Consider the following 20,135-nt stretch of genomic DNA (forward strand, 5'->3'; position numbering starts at 1 on the left):
GGGTAGGGAGGCGGCCAGACTACTCGCTGACCTTCGCCAAGGAGACCGTTCAGTATCGGAATACTCCATCCAATTCCGCACTCTGGCCGCAGAGTGTCAGTGGAACGAGGAGGCGCAGTGGGACATGTTCCTGCATGGGCTGGAGGACCGGATCCAGAAGGAGATTTATGTTCTGGACCTTCCCAGGAGTTTAAATGGACTAGTGGAACTAGCCTTGAGGGTCGACGCTCGTCTGAGTCGTATTGGCCGCCGAGCATGCCCTAACAGACCGTATAACGACACGGAGGGCTGGCATGCCAGCGGCGGGAACACGGCCAGTTCAGCCTCCGCTCACGAACCCATGCAGCTGGGGAGAGCTCGCCTCTCCCGGGAAGAGAGGGAGAGGCGGAGATCCCAAGGACTCTGTCTCTACTGTGGTAGAGCGGGCCACTTTATCCACTCCTGCCCGGTAAAAGATCAGGCCCGGTAGTAAGTATGAGGCTACTATCGGGTGGTGTCACCACAGAGAAGACCTCATCATCTACTCTCCTCCCGGTAAGACTAAGATGGGCCACCCACACGCACGACACCCAAGCCTTACTGGACTCAGGAGCAGAGGGTAATTTTATGGACTTCAAGCTCGCTCACAAACTCCAGATTCCTATCACCTCACTCACGCACAAGATATCCGTCAACGCTCTCAATGGTCAAGAACTCCCCAACATTTCTCACACCACTGAACCTATCACACTCATCACTTCTGGCAATCACACTGAGACACTATCATTTCTACTCATGGACTCACCCCTTGCACCATTAGTTCTCGGCCACCCTTGGCTCACCCAACACAACCCCAGAGTTGACTGGGGTCATAACTCTATATCCATGTGGAGTAACAAGTGTCTTGAGTCCTGTTTAGTGTCTGCTTGTTCATCTGTGTCTGATTCTGTGTTTCTAGAGGAGGCAGTGGATTTGTCTAACGTGCCCGTTGAATACCTCGACCTGAAGGAGGTGTTCAGCAAGTCCCGTGCTGCTTCTCTTCCTCCGCATCGTCCCTATGACTGTGCAATAGAATTATTGCCAGGTGAGTCTCCGCCTAAAGGCAAGTTATATTCACTCTCTGTTCCTGAGAGGGAGGCTATGGAGAGATACATCTCTGATTCTCTGGCCTCTGGATTCATTCGTCCTTCCTCTTCTCCAGCGGGGGCGGGGTTCTTCTTTGTGGGGAAGAAGGACGGATCTCTGCGTCCTTGCATTGATTACCGTGGGTTGAATAACATCACAGTGAAGAATACCTATCCCTTACCGTTGATGTCCTCAGCCTTTGAAAGGTTACAGGGAGCATCCGTGTTCACTAAGTTGGATTTACGTAATGCATATCATTTGGTTCGCATAAGGAGGGGGGATGAATGGAAGACCGCGTTTAACACCCCCAGAGGGCACTTCGAATATTTGGTCATGCCTTTTGGGCTATCCAACTCCCCAGCGGTTTTCCAGGCACTCGTCAATGATGTGCTGAGAGATATGATTGATCAGTTCATATATGTTTACCTGGATGACATACTGATTTTTTCTTCTTCTCTCCAGGAACACGTTCAGCACGTCAGACGAGTGCTTCAGAGGTTGTTGGAGAATGGACTTTTTGTCAAGGCGGAGAAATGCATTTTTCATGCACAATCCGTTCCATTCCTAGGTTACATCGTCTCGACTGAAGGTATTCACATGGATCCTGACAAGGTTAAGGCTGTGGTGGATTGGCCAAGCCCAGATTCCCGTAAGGCCCTACAGAGGTTTCTGGGATTCGCAAATTTCTACCGGCGTTTCGTTTGCAACTTTAGCCAGATAGTCGCTTCTCTTACCGCCTTAACATCCCCCAGAGTGACGTTCAGGTGGTCCGATACAGCCGAGGCTGCATTCGCCAAACTCAAGAGCCGCTTTGTTTCGGCCCCCATCCTCATAGCTCCCGATCCCTCGCGTCAGTTCGTGGTGGAGGTGGACGCTTCAGAGGTGGGGGTAGGTGCGGTACTTTCCCAACGTTCCTCTTCTGACGACAAGATGCACCCTTGCGCGTTCCTGTCCCATCGGTTATCACCTGCGGAACGCAACTACGACATTGGCAACAGAGAGTTGTTGGCAGTGAAGTTAGCACTGGAGGAGTGGCGCCATTGGTTAGAGGGTTCGGGGGTACCTTTTATAGTTTGGACCGATCACAAAAATTTGGAATATATCAGAACCGCCAAGCGACTCAACTCCAGGCAGGCGCGGTGGGCACTCTTTTTCGGACGTTTTGATTTTTCTCTCTCGTATCGCCCGGGTTCCAAGAATGTCAAACCCGATTCCCTTTCTCGCATTTTTGACCATTCCGAACGCCCATCCACTCCCGAGTGCATCCTACCCGGGACCCTAGTGGTCTCCACACTCACATGGGAGGTTGAATCGAGGGTCAAAACGGCCTTAGAAGGGGTAAAGCCTCCGCCCGGTTGCCCGCCTAATCGGTTGTTTGTGCCGGAGGGGTGTCGGTCCGATGTTATTCGGTGGGGGCATTGCTCCAACGTAGCGTGTCATCCAGGAGTCAGCCGCACTAGCTTTTTGGTTAAGCAACGCTTTTGGTGGCCACTGATGGCTCGTGACATTCACAGTTTTGTCTTGGCTTGCTCGGTTTGTGCCACTGGGAAGACTTCTAATCGACCTCCAGATGGGTTACTCCAACCGCTGTCGGTCCCTTCGAGACCCTGGTCCCACATCGCGCTAGATTTTGTTACCGCCCTCCCGCCCTCCCAGGGCAAGACGGTTGTTTTGACCGTGGTGGACCGGTTCTCGAAGGCGGCTCATTTTATTCCCTTGCCTAAATTACCATCTGCCAAGGAGACAGCGGTAACTGTCGTGGATCACGTCTTTCGCTTACATGGCCTGCCGATGGACGTAGTTTCTGACAGGGGGCCCCAATTTGTGTCCAAGTTTTGGCAAGAGTTTTGTAGGTTACTGGGAGCGAGTGTCAGTCTGTCTTCAGGGTTTCATCCCCAGAGCAACGGTCAAACGGAGAGGGCCAACCAAGATTTGGAGAGAGTGTTGCGATGTTTGGTTTCTAAGAATCCCTCTTCCTGGAGTCAACAACTCTCTATGGTTGAGTACGCTCACAATTCGTTGCCAGTGGCAGCCACGGGTCTCTCTCCGTTTGAGTGTAGTTTAGGTTACCAGCCACCTATCTTTCCCAGTACGGAGTCCGAGGTCACTGTTCCCTCCGCTCACGCTTTCATCCAGAGGTGCCGTCACGCATGGAGCAGAGCCCGTGAGACTCTTCTCCGGGTGGGGGCGCGCACCAAGGCTAAGGCCGATCGCCGCCGGTCGAAGCCTCCGGTATACGTCGTTGGCCAAGGAGTGTGGCTTTCTACTAAGAACATTCCACTCCGATCCGTTTCGAACAAGCTTGCCCCCAAATTTATCGGCCCGTTCAAAGTCACCAGGATCATTAGTCCGGTGGCGGTCCGGCTCAAGCTTCCTCCGGCGTATAGGAGAATTCATCCTACCTTTCATGTGTCTAAAATAAAACCTGTGTTTCAGGCACGCATTAACCCGCCGGTCCCGGTTCCCCCGCCGCCACGACTTGTTGATGGGGAACCCACCTTTTCTGTCAATCGTATTTTGGACTCTAGAAGGAGGGGACGCGGAATCCAGTACCTGGTGGACTGGGAGGGTTACGGTCCGGAGGAGAGAAGTTGGGTACCTGCTAGGGACATTCTGGATCACTCCCTTATCGATGATTTCAATCGACAGGTAAATTCGCCTGGGAACGCCAAGAGGCGTTCCTAGGGGGGGGGGTATTGTCACGGTTCATGAATCCACTGCCTCCCTCTCTCTCTCTCTCTTTCTCTTTCTCTTTCTCTTTTTCTCTCTCTCTCTCTCTCTCTCTCTCTCTCTCTCTCCCGTGTTTGTGTGGGCGTGGTTCCCAATCTCGGCCTGATTGTCTGCGCCAGCTGGAATCACTTATCTTCCCTTTATATGTTCTGTAACCAGTGTTTCTTGTTGTCAGATCATTGTTACTTCCCTGAGGTTGTGTCGTGTGTCTGGGCTCTTTTTCTCGCCGCCCTTGTGTGGATTATCTTCTGTGCTCCTTCCTACCCATCCGGACACATTCCCCTGGATTTCTCAGCACGCTATCATCGGTATATGCGCCCTAGTCCCTGGGTCGGATTCCGTCTGAGTACAGTCTGTCTGTCCTGTTGCTGCTGTAAACTGTATTCATTAAACCATCGTTGCTTGCATCTTGCATCCGCCTCTGTATTGTCACACAATGTAAATCCAAGTCAATCACACTTCTGTGAAATCAAACTGTCCACTTAGGAAGCAACACTGATTGACAATAAATTTCACATGCTGTTGTGAAAATGGAATAGACAAAAGGTGGACATTATAGGCAATTAGCAAGACACCCCCAATAAAGGAGTGATTCTGCAGGTGGTGACCACAGACCACTTCTCAGTTCCTATGCTTCCTGGCTGATGTTTTGGTCACTTTTGAATGCTGGCGGTGCTCTCACTCTAGTGGTAGCATGAGACGGAGTCTACAACCCACACAAGTGGCTCAGGTAGTGCAGCTCATCCAGGATGGCACATCAATGCGAGCTGTGGCAAGAAGGTTTGCTGTGTCTGTCAGCGTAGTGTCCAGAGCATGGAGGCGCTACCAGGAGACAGGCCAGTACATCAGGAGACGTGGAGGAGGCCGTAGGAGGGCAACAACCCAGCAGCAGGACCGCTACCTCCGCCTTTGTGCAAGGGGGAGCACTGCCAGAGCCCTGCAAAATGACCTCCAGCAGGCCACAAATGTGCATGTGTCAGCATATGGTCTCACAAGGGCTCTGAGGATCTCATCTCGGTACCGAATGGCAGTCAGGCTACCTCTGGCGAGCACATGGAGGGCTGTGCGGCTCCACAAAGAAATGCCACCCCACACCATGACTGACCCACCGCCAAACCGGTCATGCTGGAGGATGTTGCAGGCAGCAGAACGTTCTCCACGGCGTCTCCAGACTCTGTCACGTCTGTCACATGTGCTCAGTGTGAACCTGCTTTCATCTGTGAAGAGCACAGGGCGCCAGTGGCGAATTTGCCAATCTTGGTGTTCTCTGGCAAATGCCAACGTCCTGCACGGTGTTGGGCTGTAAGCACAACCCCCACCTGTGGACGTCGGGCCCTCATACCACCCTCATGGAGTCTGTTTCTGACCGTTTGAGCAGACACATGCACATTTGTGGCCTGCTGGAGGTCATTTTGCAGGGCTCTGGCAGTGCTCCCCCTTGCACAAAGGCGGAGGTAGCGGTCCTGCTGCTGGGTTGTTGCCCTCCTACGGCCTCCTCCACGTCTCCTGATGTACTGGCCTGTCTCCTGGTAGCGCCTCCATGCTCTGGACACTACGCTGACAGACACAGCAAACCTTCTTGCCACAGCTCGCATTGATGTGCCATCCTGGATGAGCTGCACTACCTGAGCCACTTGTGTGGGTTGTAGACTCCGTCTCATGCTACCACTAGAGTGAAAGCACCGCCAGCATTCAAAAGTGACCAAAACATCAGCCAGGAAGCATAGGAACTGAGAAGTGGTCTGTTGTCACCACCTGCAGAATCACTCCTTTATTGGGGGTGTCTTGCTAATTGCCTATAATTTCCACCTTTTGTCTATTCCATTTGCACAACAGCATGTGAAATTTATTGTCAATCAGTGTTGCTTCCTAAGTGGACAGTTTGATTTCACAGAAGTGTGATTGACTTGGAGTTACATTGTGTTGTTTAAGTGTTCCCTTTATTTTTTTGAGCAGTGTATATACACTGAGTGTACAAAACATTAAGGACACCTGCTCATTCCATGACATAGACTGACCAGGTGAATCCAGGTGAAAGCTATGATCCCTTATTGATGTCACTTGTTAAATCCACTTCAATCAGTGTAGATGAAGAGGAGACAGGTTAAAGAAGGATTTGTAAGCCTTGAGACAATTGAGACATGAATTGTGTATGTCTGCCATTCAGAGGGTGAATGGGCAAGACAAAATATTTAAGTGCCTTTTATGGTATGGTAGTAGGTGCCAGGCGCACATGTTTGATCAGAGATGATTGCAATACAGTCTGCTTTCTCTATGATTTGCTTGACCTTCATTTGAAATCTGTTGAACTCTGCCTCCAGCAAATGAGTAGATAAAGCATGTCTGGTTGGAGGGGTGTATGCTGGGCGAAGAACATTCAGAAATCTCTTCCAATACACATTGCCTGTGAGCATCAGAGGTGAACTAGTTTCATACACAGCTCGAGCAAGACGTTCATCAGCATTTCTCTGACTACGTTCCTCCATTGAGTCAAAAAAACTTCTGATTCCAGGAGGACCATGAGCTGTTGCTATCGATAAGGTGTCTGATTCATAATTTTCACCTTGAATAGAAGTAGAGGGACTTTTGTCAGAGGTTGCTTGTTGTGAGCGCTGAGGGAACTTTATGCACTTGGCCAGATGGCTACTATTTACTAGTTAACATATAAAATATATTCACCCCACCCAGTATTGTAATCAAAACTTACCATAAAGCATGTAGTCCTGGGCTCAGACAGTGTAGTAGTGTGGGCTCAATAGCATCTCATTAGTGTGCAAGATCTTGAGAATCAGCTGTACACGTGATGGAAGAATGCACTGTGCATGCAGAGGGTTGCAATTCCATTGAATTGGGGATAGTTTGACTAAACTATGCCACAATACCTAGAATTGCCTTATGTGTATCCCACAAAAAGTGTTCACTGTTATAAGCTAACTTTTTTGATGAATTTAAGCAAAATTCCCCAAATTCCCGGGCTTAATTTACCATGGAAAGTTTCTGACCCTTTCCAACCCTAGTTCCAATACCATATTTACAATGTGCAGGGATACTGGAGTGATAGAGGTAGATATGTATAGGGCAGTGGAGGCTGCTGAGGGGAGGATGGCTCATAATAATGTCTGGAATGGAGTCAATGGAGTGGTATAAAACATGTGTTTTTCATGTGGTTGATTGATTCCATTCCATCTATTACTATGAGCCGTCCTCCCCTTAGCAGCCTCCACTGGTATAGGGGTAAGGTGATTAGGCATCAGGATTTATGGTAAACAGAGTAGCGGCAGCGTATATGATGATCGTATATGAGTGGGTGTGTGTGTGTGTGTGTGTGTGTAGAGCCAGTATAAATGTGTGTGCATGTTATGTGTGTGTGAGCAAATGAAGTGAGTGTGTGTGTGTTTGAGTGTCAGTGTGAGTGTGTATGTGAGTGTGTAGAGTTCTGTGAGTGTGCATTGAAACAGTCCAAAAATAAAATACAAGGGTCAACTCAGATTTGTGTAGCCATTTTGTTTGCTATTTGGTAGTCTTATGGCATTGGGATAGAAGCTGTTCATGAGCCTGCTGATGTCTTGATGCACCGGTACCACTAGCTGTGCGGAAGCAGAGAGAACAGTCTATGGCTTGGGTGGTTGGAGTCTTTAACGATATTCCGGGCCTTCCTTTCACCTGATATAGAGGTTCTGGATGGCAGGGAGCTCGGCCCCAGTGATGTACTGGGCTGTCCGCACCACCTTCTGTAGCGCCATGCGATCTAGGGAGGTGCTGTTGCCATACCAACCAGTGATGCAGCGAGTCAAGATGCTTTCAATAGTGCAGCTGTTGAACTTTTTGCAGCTGTAGAACCAATGACAAACCTTTTCAACCTCCTGAGGGAGAAGAGGCGCTGTCGCGACTTCTTCACGACTGTTTGCACGTGTGGACCATTTTAAGTCCTTAGTGATGTGGACAACGAGGAACTTGTAGCTCTCGACCCGCTCCACTGCAGTCCCGTCGATGTGGATGGGGCTGTGCTCCCCCCCTGTAGTCCACGATTAGCTCCTTGGTCTTACTGACAATGAGCAATTGGTTGTTGGCCCGGCACTACACTGCCAGGTCACTGACCTCCTGTCTGTAGGCTGTCTCATCGTTGCATGTGATCAGGCTTACCACCGTTGTGTCTTCAGGAAACTTGATGATGTGCGAGGCCATGCAGTTATGGGTGAATAGAGAGTACAGAAGGGGACTAAGCACACAAACTTGTCGGACTCACGTGTTGAGCGTCAGTGTGGCAGAGGTGATGCTGCCTACCCTTACCACCTGGGGTCGGCCCATCAGGAAGTCCAGGACCCAGTTGCAGAGGGAGGTGTTCAGTCCCAGGGCCCAGGGTCCTAAGCTTGGTGATGAGCTTGGAGGGGACAATGGTGTCAAACGCTGAGCTGTAGTCAATGAACAGCATTCTCACATAGGTATTCCTCTTATCTAGGTGGGTGAGGGCTCTGAGAGCCTGCCCTGGAATGCTGTCCGGCCCTGTGGCCTTGCGAGTGTTGACCTTTATTAAAGACCTTACTCACGTCGGCCTTGGAGAGAGAGATCACCCAGTCCTCTGGGTTGGTGGGGGCCCTCACGCACAGCACAGTGTTGTTGTTGTTGTCAAAGCGTGCATAAAATGCATTGAGTTCGTCTGGTAGAGAGGCATCATTGGGCAGATCACGGCTGGGTCTTCCTTTGTAATCCATACTGAACTGTAGCCCCTGCCACATGCGGTGTGCATCGGAGGCTGTGTAATATGATTCCGCCTTATTCCTATATTGTCCTTTTGCTTGTTTGATGACTCTGCGTGGGACATAGCGTGACTTCTTGTACTTGTTCCTGTCCTCAGCTGTAGCTTCAGGGTTGTCTGCAATAGCAATGTGTGCGGTAGCCCTGTCCTTTGTCTTAGCGCCAACCTCATAGTTAATCCAGGGCTTTTGATTGGGGAAGCAGCAAACCTTCACTGTGGGGACAACATCACCGATGCATTTCCTAATGAAGCCGGTGACGGAGGTGGTTAGCTTGTCGATGTTAACGGCGGAGTCTCGAAACATAGTCATGTAGCATCATCTCTGATTCTGATGACCATTTCTCAACGGAGCGAGTCACGGGTACTTCCTGTTTGAGGTTTTGCTTGAAAACAACAAGCTGAATGGGGGACGAGGAAGGGCCTTGTATGCTTGTTTGTGGGTAGAGTAACAGTGGTCTTTATTGCCCCTATTGGCAAAGGAGACGTGTTGATGCAAGTTGGGCATCACGTGTCTTAATGACGTGGAATTAAAAGCACCGGCAACAAGTAAAGCAGCCTCTGGGTGCACCTTTTCCTGCTTGTTTATAGCCTTGTTCAGTTTTTAAGTGCCATCTTGTTATTTTTCTTGTCCTGAGGTGGAATGTATACAACAGTCACGATAACACCTGGAAACTCCTTCGGGAGGTAGAATGGTCGCCATTTGAGCATCAGGTATTCCAAGACGGGTGAACAATTGTTAAAGAGTTCCACTGCACTCGAGTCAGCACACCTTTTGTTGTTAATGAAGAGGCAAACCCTTCCCCCTCTCGATTTCCCTGACTCCACTGTCCTGTCGGCTCAGTGGATAGAGAATCCATCCAGTTGAATAGCCATGAGAGGTATCTTGTCCAAAAGCCATGTTTCAGAAAAGCAGAGAATATTGCAGTCACGAGAGTCCCTTTGGTAGCAAATCCGCAATCAGAGGTTATCCAGACCCACACACGTTGAACTAGACACTGGCCTTATATACACTTTAAGAGAGTATTGGCGGGACAATTTGAGTCACTGTGCAGGTGTGACACATACCAGATGCCCCTGTTCAAGGACATGTCACCTTTTGTGAGGATAGCAACAGACACAAGACACAGATGGGCAGTGACGGTGTATGTTTACAATGGATGGTTACGATGACAACAACACGTCATTTCCGCCACTTTCCAGCTGCTACAGTACCTAGGCAGACCTGTTAAACATGTTTCAGTAGACACAATTTCTGCCCAAAACAATTGATCCAGCTATGTCAACAATGTTAGCTATGTGGTTAAATAGGCCGTCTTCCTCAATGTTTTTCAGACACATCTTAGTTCATCTTTAATTAATGAATACAGTTGTCTCTTGTCTAATTTCCATATAACATACAGTACCAGTCAAAAGTTTGGACACACCTACTCATTCAAGGGTTTGTCTTTATTTTTACTATTTTCTACATTATAGAATGATAGTGAAGATGTCAAAACTATGAAATAACACATATGGAATCATGTAGTAACCAAAAAAGTGTTAAACAAATCAAAATATATTTTATATTTGAGATTCTTCAAAGTAGCCACGTTTTGCCTTGAAGACAGCTTTGCACACTCTTGGCATTCTCTCAACCAGCTTCACCTGGAATGCTTTCCAACAGTCTTGAAGGATTTCCCACATATGCTGAGCACTTGTTGGCTGCTTTTCCTTCACTCTGCGGTCCAGGGTGATTGTGAAGGCCAGGTCATCTGATGCAGCACTCCATCACACTCCTTCTTGGTCAAATAGCCCTTACACAGCCTGGAGGTGTGTTGGGTCATTGTCCTGTTGAAAAACAAATGATAGTCCCACTAAGCGCAAACCAGATGGGATGGCGTATTGCTGCAGAATGCTGTGGCAGCCATGCTGGTTAAGTGTGCCTCGAATTCTAAATAAATCACAGACAGTGTCACCAGCAAAGCACCCCCACACCATCTCACCTCCTACCTCCAATTTTCACGGTGGGAACCACACATGTGGAGATCATCCTACTCTGCGTCTCACAAAGACACGGCGGTTGGAACCAAACATCTCAATTTGGACTCATCAGACCAAAGGACAGATTTCCACCGGTCTAATGTCCATTGCTCGTGTTTCTTGGCCCAAGCAAGTCTCTTCTTATTATTGGTGTCCTTTAGTAGTGATTTCTTTGCAGCAATTCGACCATGAAGGCCTGATTCACGATGTCTCCTCTGAACAGTTGATGTTGAAATGTGTCTGTTACTTGAACTCTCTGAAGCATTTATTTGGGCAGCAATTCCTGAGGCTGGTAATTCTAATGAACGTATCCTCTGCAGCAGAGGTAACGGCAGGTAGCCTAGTGGTTAGAGTGTTGGGCCAGTAACCAAAAGGTTGGCAGATTGAATCCCTGAGCTGGCAAGGTAAAAATCTGTTGTTCTGCCCCTGAACAAGGCAGTTAACCCACTGTTCCTAGGCCGTCATTGCAAATAAGAATTTGTTCTTAACTGACTTGCCTTGTTAAATAAAAAAAACTCTGGGACTTCCTTTCCTGAGAGCCAGTTTCATCATAGCGCTTGATGGTTTTTGCAACTGCACTTGAAGAAACTCTCAAAGTTCTTTAAAATGTTCCGTATTGACTGACCTTCATGTCTTAAAGTAATGACGGACTGACGTTTCTCTTTGCTTATTTGAGCTGTTCTTGCCATAATATGGACTTCGTCTTTTGCCAAATAGGTCTATCTTCTCTATACCACCCATACCTTGTCACAACACAACTGATTGGCTCAAACGCATTAAGAAGGAAAGAAATTCCACAAATTAACTTTTAACAAGGCACACCTGTTAATTGAAATGCATTCCAGGTGACTACCTCATGAAGCTGGTTGATAGAATGGCAAGAGTGTGCAAAGCTGTCATCAAGGCAAAGTGTGGCTACTTTGAAGAATCTCAAATATAAAATATATTTTGATGTGTTTAACACTTTTTTGGTTAATACATGATACCATAAGTGTTATTTCATAGTTTTGATGTCTTCACTATTATTCTACAATGTAAAAAATAGTAAAAATAAAGAAAAACTCTTGAATGAGTAGGTGTGTCCAAACTTTTGACTGGTACTGTACCTAGCATTGGCGTATGCTGTTGAACAAGTTTTCTACACACTCGAAGTCACACTATTCATGTAGTTTGATTGACAATACAAGGACCAACCCACCACTGGCATTCCTAGTTATCTCATAGCCATAATCTTGTCACTTTGGGGGCGTTCGTAAATTGCCTCCAGTGTATCAGAGTGTGCTCTGGGTTATATGTAAATTATGTTCTTAAATTCAGAGCTTTTCGCTCTCTGCGTATCCAGAGCATACACAGAACACTTTGATCTGGTCAGTATCCAGAGCGTACACAGGACACTGACCTGGACACTCTGACCAAGGAGTAGGCTTTCTGACCTCACAACAGCAGTCAAATACCCATGCTAACTGGCTAAAGTTTGCTAGCTTGCTAGCTACATCCAGACACAAATGAGAGAACGCCCCACTCTGATCATTTTACTCCCCCTAGCAGAGCTGGTTAGGCTGTTTTCATGTCATCCAGAGTGTTGATGACTGTAACTGTGCTGCTGGCAACAATTTAATTATGTTTTTTTTGCTGATGTTTACTGACACCGGTCATATTGAATGGGTTTTGTGTGTTCGTAAATTCATCAGCAAACTCTCTAGAGACCGCAGGAGCGGTAGAGATACTCTTAATGATCGGCTATGAAAAGCCAACTGACATTTACTCCTGAGGTGCTGACTTGCTACACCCTCGATAACTACTGTGATTATTATTATTTGACCATGCTGGTCATTTATGAACATTTGAACATCTTGGCCATGTTCTGTTATAATCTCCACCCGGCACAGCCAGAAGAGGACTGGCCACCCCTCATAGCCTGGTTCCTCTCTAGGTTTCTTCCTAGGTTTTGGCCTTTCTAGGGAGTTTTTCCTAGCCACCGTGCTTCTACACCTGCATTGCTTGCTGTTTGGGGTTTTAGGCTGGGCTTCTGTACAGCACTTCGAGATATTAGCTGATGTACGAAGGGCTATATAAAATAAACTTGATTTGATTTGATCAGTATTTCTGCGCACTGGCACACTCAGGCGAACGTGCTCTGAAATCAGCGTAGATAGCCAGAGTGAATTTATGAACACACCTTTTGTCTCATTCTCTCTCACTGAGCCGCTGCTGGAGACATACCAAGGCGCTAACTCAATCAACAGACAGTCATCCATATTGGCAAACAAGAACTCCGTGTAGAAGTATGCACAGATCTTGGATCAGGCTACCATCCCTGAATTCGAGTTAGGGTGGAGGACACAAAATGGGCCTCAGGGTCCGTATCCGCAAAGCGTAACAGAGTAGAAAATTGGTCGTAAGTACCAAGTATAGAGACATTTTACTCATGCTCTCATGGGTAAAAATAAAAGCGACGCATGAAGCCTCTTTAGTCATGAGTCCCACCTAGTCGACAGATATTTAGGACACCTCATGAGCTGTCCTAACCAGTTAAGAGTTACCAGCAGGTGTCTTGGTAATAGAAAAAGGCAGCGAGTCAGTGGTTCCTGCACCATAGACAGACAAATGCTTTGGAGTTGTTGAAATAATAGTTTGATATTTCTATATGATCAACCCATAAATAATCTAGACATTCATGCAACAGTGTCTCTTGCGCTTTTGCCAATGATTTCACATAGGCCTAGGCCTCATAGGGTGTCTTTGGGGTAAACCCACTCCCCTCCCTATCCTGTAATTCTCCCAGAAATCACTATGTCAACAACAACAAAATACCAACCCTTTCCCTGGCTTCCATTACTCTTGCTCAACTAAACAATTAATGTGTCTCATCTCAACTTTTTAAGTCAATCCAACATAACGATTTGTGATGGCCTGTCCCAACTGTGTCTTATGTCGAAAAATCTGATTACAAAGGTTCCGTTTCAGAGCTCCAAAATTGTATATCATACTATGTGGTTGGAGGAAGCATGGGCAAGTTATGCTACGTTAAACATTAATAAACATGTTATCCCACTTGGGAGACAAGTAAGAGAAAATGACCTGAAAGATTTAATGTACAGTCACATTCACCGTGGTTGTCTGAAGCGAGCACAGCTGGCAATGCCTCATTGCGACTGGTTATTCCCAATGATATATTCCCCATCATTTGCAACAATGTCAATGAGCGTCATCACTATATTTCCTTTGTTGTACCTCAAACTGTCATGATTACCAGCTGAGATAAACTTTTATGAGTTTATTTTACTCCTGGCTTTGTCTGGGCAGTGTCATGTCACCCTAAAACCTACTCTGAGCTGGGAGTTTTTTATTGTCTTAATAAAACAGGTTTTAGCAGGATTCCTAGGTACCTTTCTGAGACGCTTTTTGGATACTGCCTCAGATCAGCAACTCGGGGAAACTTCACCCTACTTTGTGAACCATCATCAGTGCCACTCCACTGCCCCACCCTATGGTCAACAACAGTCATTACATCTTCAAGGACCAGACTTCTCAATAGAAGCAGGAGTAGTTAGGGTGAAGTTGCCTCTAGACACTGATCTTGAGTCAGTTTAGGATGTTCCCCACTCTTGGTTGAGGATAGGATTGCGGAATGGAGAAGCTGATCCTAGAGCTGTACCTAGGGGAAACTTTACTAATGGAAGCTCATGGTCAACATGTGGGGTGGAAATAAATGGTCATAATAACAAAAAGTATTTATTTCTAATGTGGAACTTGTTGTCTGTGTCAGAGTACTGAAATTATTTTCAAGGATGGTTATGAATACTGTATTTTGCAAGAAGGACAATTATTCACTCAAAGGACAAAGATACACTCAAAGCCTTACGGCGTGTTTGTGTGTGTGTATGTGCAAAATGTGACGTAGTAGACCAGTCACCGGTAACCACCCACCCTCTTCCATCCATTAATTGATTGTGTTTTCACACTGGATTCTGCTTTGCTGACCTAAACAGAACTCATTACTTTGGGGGAGGGGGAGGATGAAGTCTGCATCTCAAATGGCACCCTATTCCCTTTATAGTGCACTACTTTTGACCAGGCCCATTTTGACTATGGAAGAATAGGGTGCCACGAAGGCTGATGGAACACTTCATTCAGAGGGAAACGTAAGACCGCCTGACTCCACCCCTCCCACTCAGTCCCGGGTCACCATAGAAACATTCCTTCTTGAACAATAAACACAGTGACTAGTTCTGAACTTCTGTCACGTTCCTGACCTGTTTTCCCTTGTTTTTGTATTTGTTTAGTATGGTCAGGGCGTGAGTTGGGGTGGGCATTCTATGTTGTGTGTCTAGTTTGTCTGTTTCTGTGTCCAGCCTAATATGGTTCTCAATCAGAGACAGCTGTCAATCGTTGTCCCTGATTGAGAATCATATATAGGTGGCTTGTTTTGTGTTGGGGATTGTGGGTGGTTGTTTCCTGTCTTTGTGTTTTGTCTGCACCAGCTAGGACTGTGACAGTTTGTTTTGTCATTTTGTATAGTGTCTTGTTTTGTGTTAATTAAATAATGGAAAATTACCACGCTGCACATTGGTCCTCAGATCCTTCTCGCCTCTCCTCGTCTGAGGAGGAGGACGACTTAGACTGCCGTTACAACTTCTACATTTATTCAACAGAGAGTATACTCTGTATTCAGTTTACACAAATCATTCACAACACAAACTGTGTTCCTATTGTCAAACTTTTCACATCAAGTTGCATATGTAACCCGACTCTTAGCTTGTGTTTACGTTATAAAAATCTGTAGTTATCACATTTGAATTTAAAAAGCTCAAAGAGTGAGTAACAAAATTGGAGAAGCCAGAGCCTGTATTCATAAACATGTCAGACTATGAGAGCTGATCTGGGATCAGTTTTTTATTTTAGATCACAATGAATACGATTATATGAACAGGTGGGAACTGACATATCAGCCCACCTACTCTGAGAAGCTTTATGGATACGGACCCTGGTAGACCCTTGCAGACCCTGGATTGTGGGTTTGATTTCCAAGGGCCACCCATATGTAAAGTGTATGCACGCATGACTGGAAGTTGCTTTAAATAAAAGCATCTGCTAAATTGCAGATATTTTATTATTATACACGTATACTGAAAACAATATAAAAGCATTATTTACAATGAATTGTTCAGTACCTAATATGCTAAGGGCCAGTGATGTATAGTACTTAAGTAAAGTCGTTTTTTGGGGTATATTTACTTTACGATTTATATTTTTGACAACTTTTACTTTTACTTCACTACATTCTTAAAGAAAATTATGTAGTTTTTACTCCATACATTTTCCCTGACACCCAAAAGTACTCGTTACATTTTGAATGCTTAGCAGGACAGGAAAATTGTTTAATTCACACACTTATCAAGAGAACGCCCCTGGTCATCCCTACTGCCTCTGATCTGATGGGCTCACTAAACACATGCCTCATTTGTAAAGGATGTCTGAGTGTTGGAGTGTGCCCCTGGTTATCCATAAATAAAAAACAAAAACATTTGAAATTATTTATACTTTTACTTTTGATACGTTAAGTATTTTTAGACTTTTACTCAGGTAGGTTTTTACTGGGTGACTTTTACTTGAGTCATTTTTTATTAAGGTATCTTTACTTTTACTCAAGTATGACAATTTTTCCGTCACTGCAAGGGGCTACAGTGGCATTTTGCTAAGTGTCTCAACCAGTGGCGATTTTAGCATGTAAATCTTGGTGTGGAAAACAACATTTATTTGTATTTTTATTCATGCCAGCAAAGCCACTAAATTACACAACACAACACTAAACAACACAACACTAAGCAGTACATTAATTGCACTATAATGGTGACAAATGGTGCCCACAAACTGTTAGGGTCTATATAAAGCTGTCCCAGCAGCAGAGCTTTCTTTTCAGCACCATGGAGTGAATCCTTACCCCTACTACACCTGGCTATCAGCAGAGACTTGTCTGGCAGCAAAACAGTTCATTCAGCCTCATTTACTGCCCTTTTTAAAAACATAGCTGATATGGCTGACTTGCTTAAACAAAATGGTTTCTACTGACAATTGAGATGTACACACTTCTGAAATGTACAGTGAAAGAATTCAGAACATGGGCCGTTCTTACAGTATTCTGCCTGTACATCAAGTCAGAACCGTAGGATAAATAAAGGGGGCATATAAGCAGACAATGAAAGCTCTTACAATATTCAATGATGACGTTTCTTTAAAATAGGCTATAGGCTACATGTGCACCACCAAGTCAGAACAGTAGCCTAAGTTATGAAGGGGGAAAGGGACCAAATTATTAGGGTGAGGCACATGGGCTACTAAAAACTTACTACACAACATACACTTAGTATTACTTTATTGGCTGCAGTATACATATCTCCCTGGCATATTACATCATTTATGCAGCAGCATACAAGACATTTTTGGATTCACCTTGTTGTGCTGTGCTCACTTGAACAGGAAGGTGGCGCGGCGGTCCTTCTTTTGGGCTCTAGAAAGAGGCCAGAGTTTGTGATTTGGAATTCCGAGTTGGATGACCATTCAAAATTATTTTCCGTATTTTCCCAGTCTTAGCTAGTTCTTTTCAGAGTTCCCAGTTGTCTTGAACTCCCTGAAGTCTGAGATTTCCCAGTTCCGAGTTTCCAGTTGTGTTGAACATAAGTCATGCTGGATTGATAGCATGGCCAATCTATTCAAATATAACCAATTAGATATCACGAATTGCGGCGAAAAAGTGGGTAATTTTTTTATTTATAAATAAGGATAAACATTCACGTGCAACGCCATTGGCCAGAAGTTACGATCTTGTCTCATCACCGCAACTCCCCTATGGCCTCTGCGAAGGTCGAGAGCCAAGCCGCACTGCTTCTTGACATATTGCCCGCTTAACCCGGATGCCAGTCACACCAATGTGTCGGAGGAAACACCGTCGAACTGACAACCGAAGTCAGCTTGCAGGAGCCCGGCCTGCCACAAGGAGTTGCTAGAGCACGATGAGACAAGTCCGGCCAAACCCTCCTCTAACCCGGACCAAACTGGGCCAATTGTGCGCCGCCCCATGGGTCTCCTGGTCACAGCTGGCTGTGACACAGCCTAGGATTGAACCCGAGGCTGCAGTCGTGCCTCAGCACTCATTGTTGAATTTTCATTTCCAACTTGTTGTGTAATGTTTATGTCCAATGGCTGATGCGCACAGATACATTTTATCTATCATTTCTCTTCATATGACAAAGATTGAAAAGGATTTGCCAGTAGATTGTCGACTTGACTCACAACGATGACTGCTTGTCTAGCTTGCTAGCTACGATTTGAAATGATGATATTGACATGATCAGTCCAATCAAAGCTATGGTAGATATGTGATTTTACGTCATTTTATCTGTGGCCAATGACCTTGAGCCCTCTTGGATGGGCACTTCTAATGTAACTCTATGGCAGCACCCAAGGGGAAAAAATGTATTCTCTCCCAGTAGATTTTGCGGTGACGTAGTGTCCCCATGAGTGATGGAACACTGAGCCAATCACGGCTCAACTAGAGAACATTATTTTCCGCTGGCTGCCCTACCACCTCAAAAAGCACTGAGCTAGGCTGAAAGACCTGCATTTTGGAGCTGCCTTACTTAAGAAAACAAAAAAGAGACCATTTTTATATGCAGCTTTATTAACTCAATTATTGTTTTGTTTTTACATTGCTTGCAAACTGATATGTGACACGTATTAATGCCAAAATAACATGCAAAACAGTCAACAAATAAAAAATATAACAGGTGGGGCTCTGATGCATCACCAATGGTCTCAAAAATGTTAGCTACTCTACAACACCTAACAGGACTTAGAGAAAGAGAGTTTTACTGTGTGTGTGAGAGAGAGAGTGTTACAGAGAGTGTGAGAAAGAGAGAGCGAGAGAAAGAAAGAACACGATGAAAACAAATTTCCCTCCATACTAGTGATAACTGTCCTCCATAAAGCAAAACTGAGTTCTGTTTTTGCGAACATTAAATTTGTCAAGGGACAACGGTCCACTCTTAGAAAAAAGGTTCCAAAATGATTTTTCGTCTGTCCCCATAGGAGAGCCCTTTTGCTTCCATGCAGATACAGTTGAAGTCGGAAGTTTACATACACTTAGGTTGGAGTCATTAAAACTCATTTTTCAACCACTCCACAAATTTCTTGTTAACAAACTATAGTTTTGGCAAGTTGGTTAGGACATCTACTTTGTGCATGACACAAGTACTTTTTCCAACAATTGTTTACAGATTATTTCACTTATAATTCACTATCACAATTCCCCTGGGTCAGAAGTTTACATACACTAAGTTGACTGTGCTTTTAAACAGCTTGGAAAATTCCAGAAAATGATGTCATGGCTTTAGAAGCTTCTGTTTGGCTAATTGACATCATTTTGGGTCAATTGGAGGTGTACCTGTGGATGTATTTCAAGGCCTACCTTCAAACTCAGTGCCTCTTTGCTTGACATCAAGTCAGCCAAGACCGCAGAAAAAAGATTGTAGACCTCCACAAGTCTCGTTCATCCTTGGGAGCAATTTCCAAACGCCTGAACGTACCACGTTCATCTGTACAAACAATAGTACGCAAGTATAAACACCATGGGACCACGCAACCGTCATACCGCTCAGGAAGGAGACGTGCTCTGTCTCCTAGAGATGAATGTACTTTGGTGCAAAAAGTGCAAATCAATCCCAGAACAATAGCAAAGGACCTTGTGAAGATGCTGGAGGAAACAGGTGCAAAAGTATCTATATCCACAGTAAAACGAGTCCTATAATCGACATAACCTGAAAGGCCGCTCAGCAAAGAAGAAGCCACTGCTCCAAAACCACCATAAAAAAGCCAGACTACGGTTTGCAACTGCACATGGGGACAAAGATTGTACTTTTTGGAGAAATGTCCTCTGGTCTGATGAAACCAAATAGAACTGTTTGGCCATAATGACCATCGTTATGTTTGTTGTCCAAATGGACAATGACCCCAAGCATACTTCCAAAGTTGTGGCAAAATGGCTTAAAGACAACAAAGTCAAGGTATTGGAGTGGCCATCACAAAGCCCTGACCTCAATCTCATAGAAAATTTGTGGCCAGAACTGAAAAAGCGTGTGCGAGCAAGGAGGCCTACAAACCTGACTCAGTTACATCAGCTCTGTCAGGAGGAATGGGCCAAAATTCACCTTGTGGAAGGCTACCCGAAACATTTGACCCAAGTTAAACATAGGGCCCTGGTCAAAAGTAGTGCACTAAAGGGAATAGGGTGCCATTTGGGACGCAGGCTAGTCTTTGCAAGATGAATGCAGGATGAGTCATCTCCTCTAACTTACAATGAGACAATCTCCTTGTACCTTTTTTTGTCATCTTGTTATTGACTAATGTGTTTGTATTATGAAAGGTTTGTTCTTTCATAAAGATGAATTAAAGCAAAGAAAGCTTAGATTAGATGCATCTGCAGGTTCTGAAGCTGGCCTAAGACTTTAATTAGCTGTTTATGCTATGC

The sequence above is a fragment of the Salvelinus namaycush genome, chromosome 29 (genome assembly GCF_016432855.1).
Source record: "Salvelinus namaycush isolate Seneca chromosome 29, SaNama_1.0, whole genome shotgun sequence".
NCBI lineage: Eukaryota > Metazoa > Chordata > Actinopteri > Salmoniformes > Salmonidae > Salvelinus > Salvelinus namaycush.